The following is an 8,176-nucleotide window of genomic DNA, read 5'->3' on the forward strand; positions in this document are numbered from 1 at the left end:
CCCGTGGCGCCTCGAGCTGCGGTGGCGAAGAGCCCAAGTGCGCCACGGCGTTGCGGGACCGCGCCAGCGCGGAGGAGACAGAGCCCATCTCCGGGGGCCACGACAGGCTTCCCGCGGGACCCACACCCCTGGCCTTCCAAAAGCTTACTCCTTCTAGGCGCCGGGACACCCCAGCTGCCGGCTCCACCTGTGACCTCGCCAGCTGCTGCCCTCCTCCGCGGGGGAGGAGAAGACTGCAGGGAGGGCGGTGGCGCCCACCCCGCGAGCGCCCAGAGGAACCTGGGTGGTGTCGGCACCGGTCCAACAGCCCTGGGTGGATGGGGACGCGTGGGGAGGAGGTGGATGTACGGAGGTCGTCCGGATGCTCTGCGGGGGGACTGGGAGGAGGAAAGGGCGTGGCGCTAAGGGAGGGCTACTTTTTTCTCTACTTTGTACACTTGCTTCCTTTCTTCCCGGCACTCCTGGGCCGCTTTAGTTCCGGGAGAGGAAAGGAGATTTAGCGAGGGCGGAGGAGGAGTCAAGATTGTTTTCTTCTCAATTACTCTTCTTAAAGCGAATGTCACTGCTCTTGTTGGCCATACCCCTCTGAGGAAGCCCTGCTGGTAGCTTCCTCTCAGGCTAGCTTGGCCATCCTCCGCCCCACGGTGTTTTTTCCAGGTCCCTTCACCCCTTTCTGCCCATCAAGACAGCCCACCGTTCCTGATGGAGGCTGCTGAGATCCGTAGGCAGAAGTGCAAGAGGAGCCTGCTCTTGCTACGTGGGCTCTGGAGAGCAAATAGGCAGGCGCCAGCAGGCCCTGGGGGCTCCCAAGACGGAAGCGGGAGCAGCCAAGGGCCCTATTAATAGGCCTGCATTGATGGCTGAGATGAGGCCATTGGTCCCATCCTTTGTCTGCCAGCAATGAAAATATGGAAGGCAGAAATAGGAAGAGATGCCGGGGATGATGCTTCAGCTAAAAAGTTTCCAGAGAGGTTTTGTGCCTTGCCCAAGGTCACCCGGACATTTACTGAGTAGCTGGATGCGGTGGTACTCCTCTTTCTAGGTACGGTCGAAGATTCATACCGCTCCCCTCCCAAAGGTTTTTGGGCCTGAATTATGAAGCATGACAATTGTGCAGTACACAAGAATATCTGAGGTTTCAAAGTTCCAGGGGAGAGTAAACATAAGTCATTCCTCACCTAAGCGGGAACCTTCTTTTTTCTCCATCCAGCATCTAGCACTTTTTAAAAAAATGTCAGCAGGATATGACTGGACACTATCCTCTGTAAAATATCACATACACAAGTAAATGTAAAGTACTATTATCATAGAGGTGGCTTCCAGAACCAATCAGGTCAACAAAACCCAAAATGGGAGGGAAGAAGGGTACTTAGAGAACAGATAAGTCAGAGGATTTGCCAGGATGGAATAATTATGGGACAACCTGTCTCTGTCTTTCCCTTTGGCCTTGTTTCCAGTGAGGTGGGCAGAAGCTGAAACCCTAGGCTCTGAGCCAACATTACATGGAGGACCCTCCACCATTTCAGTAATGTTGCTGAGACAACATACCTAGCCCTAAAGTTAAAGGGAGAAAGGTTTTCTTAGCTCCCAGTTTGGAGAGGTTTCAGTCCATAATCAGCTGGCTCCAAGGCACAGTGGCATAGCAAACAGGCATAACGAGGAGAAAATGTTCACAGTGGACAGAAGGTAGCAGAACAAGCAAGGGATGGCCACAGCTCTTTCCATCCCTTGTATCTTATCTAGGCTACTTAAACCAGGTAACACTCACACCTTTAATCCTGCTGCCCTTGATCTTAGCAATGCACATGAATCAATTCCAGTGTCACATACTCTAGATCCAGCCACCTCTGAAAAAGCCCACCTATGACCGAATGAGGCTTTGGGGAGATGTCTAAACCCAAGCCATAACAGATACCCTGTACATCTTGCAAGGGCTCAGGGCGTCTTCTCACTTCTGCCAGCATCAAGGACACCATCTCTTCATGACAGGCAAAAAGAATGCAACAGGGCCCACCTATCTATATATAGTACCTTGAGTTCTCTAGATAAACCAAATCAATAGGGCATGTAGATGTAAGTCTAAACATATAGAGAAGGATTGAGATTAACTATAAGGAATTGACTTGCATAGTTATGAGAAGTAAAATGATCCCTGACCTGTAGTAAGCAAACTGAAGACCTGTAAAGTTGTATACTGCAGTTGCAGTTCAATTCCAAAGGACTGAGAATCAGGAGAACAACAGTATAAACTCCAGTCTGAATCTGAATCTAACAGCAGAAGGCCAGTGAGTCTGCTTGTAGACAGCCAGGCAGACAGAAGAATTCTTTACCTTTTTGTTCTGTTCAAATCTCCGACTAATTGAATGAAGTCAATCAACCTTGAAGAGGGTAATCTGCCTTACATAGTCCCCCAATTCCAATGTAATCTCATCCAGAAACAACCTAGATTTGGCCAAATGTCTGGGCACCCCAACCATGGCCCAGTTAACATATAAAATTAGCCACCGCACCATTTATTTACATGGCTATGTTAATTTATTTACAAGTTTTAGTCTCTTTTTATTCTTTCCTTGCATATTGATAGGCTAACAGGCCTCAGCACTCTAGGAAAACCCTTTGAAAAAGAGAACTCCTAAGCAGGTATTTCTTATTCTTGAATCTTGATTTGGTTTTCCTGCCAACCAGACACGGGCAGCTTCATTGTTATAGTTTGGACATGGTTCATCCCCAACAGGTTCGTGTGCTGGAAGTTTGACCCCAGAGTGATGGGTTTGGGTAGTGGAAATGGTAAGAGGTAAGCCTAATAAAAGTGAAAAGGTAAAAGGTGGGCTCTGCACTCAAAGAGGATTAATGTTGTCTCCTGTGACTGGGTCAGGTTTCATAGAAGTGGATCTATTTTGTGACCGAGAACTGTTATAAAATAAGTGAGCTTGCCCTCTTCACTCTATTATTTCCTATCTCACTATGTGATCTCTCCCTCTCTCTTGTGTTCCCACCATGATTTCATCAGCCATGATGTGATATAGCCAGAAAGTCCTCTCCAGAGCTGAGAAGATGCTAGGCCTGTGCTGTTGGAAGGCTGGCCTATTTTCAGGTGGGTCTACCTGCTGGCTCAGGTCAGAGACTTAGAGGATGATGTTTCACCAAAGTTTACTTCACAAGCGTTTCATCCCATTGATCATTACTGATGAAACAGTTCAGCTAGTCATTTATAAGGCAAAGAATTGGAACAGGGAGGGTCTGCGTGCAACCTTCTCAGCGGCAAGCAAGGGAGAATCCATTAGTCTTCTCTAAGGCTGATTTTTGCAGAGAACCATTTTCCAGAAGACAAAAGAATGGATTACCATGGACTGAATGTCTGTGTCCCTCTAATTGATATTTTGAAGCCCTAATCACCATTGTGAAGGTATTTGGAGGTAGTATCCTTGAGAAGTAGGTAGGGTTAGGTGAGATCATAAGAGCTGAACCAACCTTGGGGTAAAATATTGGTTTCTAATTGAACATGTATCTCCTGATTTGCAAATTATTGTAGACAGAGTTTGCAAGGGAATAAATTTAGTACAAGGCACATAATTCACAGGATTCTTTTATAATATTCACCCAGAGTAAAATGCTAAGGAGTACAAGAGATCTGTTCACACGATAGATGCCTGGAGAATTTAGACAACAGTCTGGATGCTTCAGCAATGTCCTGCACAAGTCCAGCTGAAAGCCTAGAGCCCAAAGCAATGTCCTCTACAAGTCCAACCAAAGGCGTAGATCTAACTCACGGCAATGTCTCATGCAAGTCCCTATCAAGAGTCTGAACTGGAAAGGCCCAAAGAACAGTGGTGGAAGCTAGAAAGTCTGTAGCATCAGGGTGAAAGATTTGTGCCACCAGGCCGAGAGATGTGCAATCAAGCCAGGAAGTGATGCTCGAGATGAAGATCAGAGCTCCCCTGACAAGAACAGCAGCCATCCAAGGTGTCAGGACTTGAGCTCCTCTGATGATGAAAACAGCCAAGTTCAGGAAAACCAGCTGAAGCAAGCATCTCCAAGATCATCAATAGCAAAGGATCTTTCCCTCTAGTTCTCTTTTTATGTCATTAGCAACTATCCTCAGGTGGGTCTTCCATGCCCAGAACTATTCTGATTCAGTTCAGCTGAGTGTTCCAAGTTGACCACTAGTTTATCCACCACACAAATCTATTTGGTACCTGTATGAAAATGGTCTTTGCTTTTATTTTAACCTTGCTTATGATTTATTGGTTTATAGTACCCAGTAGGTTCTCAAAGTGTTCTTACTTTTCCTCTGTCTCTTCATTCATGCAGGGGTCAATGAGTCTGCATGAAAACATTAACTAGCTAAGATTTCTTTAGAAATCATACAAGTGCCCCCTCAGAGGCAAGGAAGATTGGCTTTTAAAGACAAAGAGGGGTACTAATGGGATGAGGTAAAGTGACTTACTTTGAATAATTTTCTTTTGGCTCTGTTATTCATATAACTTCTTTTGAACACATTTAGACAGGTGCTGGATTCTGTTTATACATGACTGCTCGCTAAGGGGTTATCATGAGTGGGTCATCAATAAGAAGTGAGTCCTGAACCAGTCAGTAGGACAGCAGAAGTTCCAGGATTAGAAATTGTCATGATCTAGAATCCTGTAAAGCACATTCTTCTGGAACAGCAGTCTTTATATGGAAGTTGTAGGTTGCAGGACTTGTGTCTTTAAGGCAAAATGCAGCTCATCAAATTTGATCCCTGGTGTCACACAGAAAAATTTTGAGACATTGACCAAACTGCAGTGTGACAGTTAAGCTTAATTGTTAATGTGATTGAACTGAGACTTCTAAATAGATGATCACATCATAGTATCGATAGTCATAGCTGAATGTGATGTCAGGAGGTAGCCCAGCTGGAGGTGGGTCATGGGTGAGTGTGCCTTTGCGAAATATCTCTTGGTGGTGCTCTTCTCCTCGCTCTGTTTCCTGGCCACTGTGAACCAAGCAGTTTGTTCCACTGTGCCCTTGTACTGTGAGGTTCCTGTCTTGAAGCCAACCATGGATTACACCTTTGAAACCATGAATAAAACTCAACTTCTCCTTCAAGGTGTGGGTGCCAGGTATTTCGTTCCAGTAATTGAAAAGCTGAGTAATACATGAAAACATCTTATCTTTTATTTTTACCACCCTGGATATAGCCATGTATATTATACAAACTTCATCTCCCTTATTCCTTACAACAATCTTCATGATATAAATGTTATTATGTTTGTTTTACAGATGCAAACACTGAGGGTCAGTGACAAGAAATGATTTCCCCAAAACTCAATAGATGCTAGACCAGAGCCTAGGTCATTAACTTGAAATCATGTTCATCGTGTTCAATGCAGATAATAGCTCTCAAAGGAACCTTAAAGGTCTCAGAGTCTTTGATCAAGTGGGGGAGACTAAGATTCCACCAACATACTAGTGGCAGCAGAGTTCACTGTAGAGACCAAGTGTTTCATCCAAGATTCCATCTCACTGAAACACGTCAGCTACCACTTTTCATCAGTTTCTCAACTCAGTCTCGTCCTTACTTTAATTGCTCTCTGCTAAAGTAGTCTAGACTATTCCCAGAAAACTTCACAAGGTTTCGGAGGTGGTCTATAACTCAGGCTCGAATTATTTCAAGTCAAGTCAGAGCAAATATAAGAAATGAAGCACCTCTACTGGGCTCTTTTTACATTAATTGGATACCAACAGCCTTTTTTGATCAATTAAAGGCAGAACTAGATATAGCGCCTGCCCAGGTGGGACTATGGAAATAAAATGTAATGCTGGGAGCTTGAGATGTACCACAGGTGTTGGAAAACAGAAGGGAACATAATACAGTTCTAAAAGGTCAGAGGAAGACCTGCCCCAGGGAAATCTGAGAGCTAGAGAAAGTTTGGGAGGCAGTGTTCTGGCTGTGTGACGGCACTGCTAAGCCGCTGGGTATAGTACAAGAATAAACATCTCAGGCATTGCTCTTAGAAACAATGACACAGGATGTTTTTCTGCTGCATGTTGAATTATTTTGTTTGCTTTGTGATATCCTTGTAAATTAGGAATATTAAATGAATTATTCCCTCTCATTCTATATTCAAACACAACAAGGCTTCAAAACTAAAATAAATTTCCCAAATCTAAGTGGTGGGTGGGAATGGACACAGGTCTAGATCTCAGATCCTCTGAATCCAATTAATGTGCTGACTGCTGTAGAAACATTAAGAAAATATATTTGAAGGACCTGAGTTCAATCCCCAGTACCAAAACAAACAAACAAACAAACAGAAAATATATTTGAATTGAGCCAACTATTCCAACTTTTCATCTATCACACCTATCAGTCTCTAACAAAACAAAAAGTAAAATTTAAAAGTTATATTCCTTAGTGCCTCAACAATGGGGAGTGTATCATTTTGGAAATATATTCTTTTTTCTGATTATTGAAGTGATATATATGCATGGAAGAAAATTGGGAAACTATAAAGAAACATAAAGAATAAAATAGAAGCTGCTCATAATTCTGCCACGCAGATATATCCTTTATTTTCCCCTTACTATTAGAAAAGGAAGTGCTCCCTTTGGCAGCACATATACTATTAATAAAAGGAAATATGTGCTGATTTTTAGTATTATTACAAAGGATAATATTCAAGATATAGTTTATATATTACTTTTCAGAATAGTATCTTTTTATAACATATGCCCATCCAATCCTATATGTCTATATTTTATAAATTAAGACCATATTTTACATACTATTTGGGGGTAAAAGTTTCTCTGTTTATGCACTATCTTGAGAATATAATCAATATTTCCATAAAAATTTTTCCACCTTTGAAAAGTCAACATTATAGCTATGCCTCCTTTGAAGTATCATAACTCAGTCAGCTTCTACTCCAATGTTAGTCATCTAGGCTGTTGCCATGTTCCACTATTATAAACAACATTGAATTAACTAACATTAGTCTTTTGACTTAGTCCTGTGATAACTTAGTCACTGTGCCTTTACAATAAGCTTTAATAACATTTTCAGAAATCTTCTTGGATGTTCTTATACAACTTTTCTTCTAGATTTACTTTTTTAGAATATCTCCCTTAAATCGGTGAGATATTGTTTGAAGTGCAGTCAGTTTTACAGATTAATCTAAGGGGAATTGATAAGTTGATTCTTCTTGTTGCTTTCTGAGGCAGTCACTTATCAATTAAAGCGAATGTTTAAAAAGTGGTCCTTATTAATGGTTGTAGAGAATGAGTCATCAGTGGGTCCACAAGAAGGAAAACAAAGCACATGTCTCCTTATGGAAGTTTGGAAAAGTCTAGATTATATGAAATTTCAAAGGACAAGCAAGATTTATTCAACAAATAACCTGCAAGTGTACCAGGGAAGGGAGTGAAAGAATCTTGTAAACATTTTAGAAACATATAAGTCAATCATAATGTATGAATTTTATTTAGATCCTGATCCAAGCAAATTATTACCAAAGCATTAATGTAACAATTAGGAAACTATGAAAATTGTCTGTATGCTTGATGATGTCAAGAAATTATGATTATTATTTTTAGGTGAAACAGGTATTGAGCTTAAATTTTTCTAAAATTTGCTTTCTTTTGAGGTGGAAATAGGGATCAAACCCAGGGCCTTCACACTGAGCTACATCTCTAAACCTTCTTGAATTTTGTGTTTGTTTTTTGTTTGTTTGTTTGAGACAGGTTCTTTCTAAATTTCCCAAGCTGGGCTCAAATTTGCAGTCCTTCTGCCTCAGTCTTCCAGAGTGCTGGGGTTACAGGCATGTGCCACCACACTTGGTTTAAATCGTTTTTTTCTTTTAAGAATGTTATCAAGATGCTCATAACATGGCTGGGATTTGTGTCAGAATAACCTACCTGAGGAGAGCAGGGAGGAAATAAGAGAAAGAAAAAAAAAGACTGGCTGTGATCAGTAACAATTGCAGCATAGAAATGGGTCCATGAGGGTTAATTATCCCATTTACCCTACTGTTGTGTATGTTTTAAATTTTCCATAACAAAATGTTCTTGACATTGTGCTGAAATCAGTCATATTTCATTCTGTGGCTAGTTCTGTTCCCTGAAGCAGTATTGTTCAAGCGGTGGTTTTGACGCTCCATCAGGTCATGAAATGAAGTTAGGGGATTTCCACCAGCCT

The sequence above is a fragment of the Fukomys damarensis genome, unplaced genomic scaffold (genome assembly GCF_012274545.1).
Source record: "Fukomys damarensis isolate Sample0158 unplaced genomic scaffold, DMR_v1.0_HiC HiC_scaffold_4, whole genome shotgun sequence".
NCBI classification, from domain to species: domain Eukaryota; kingdom Metazoa; phylum Chordata; class Mammalia; order Rodentia; family Bathyergidae; genus Fukomys; species Fukomys damarensis.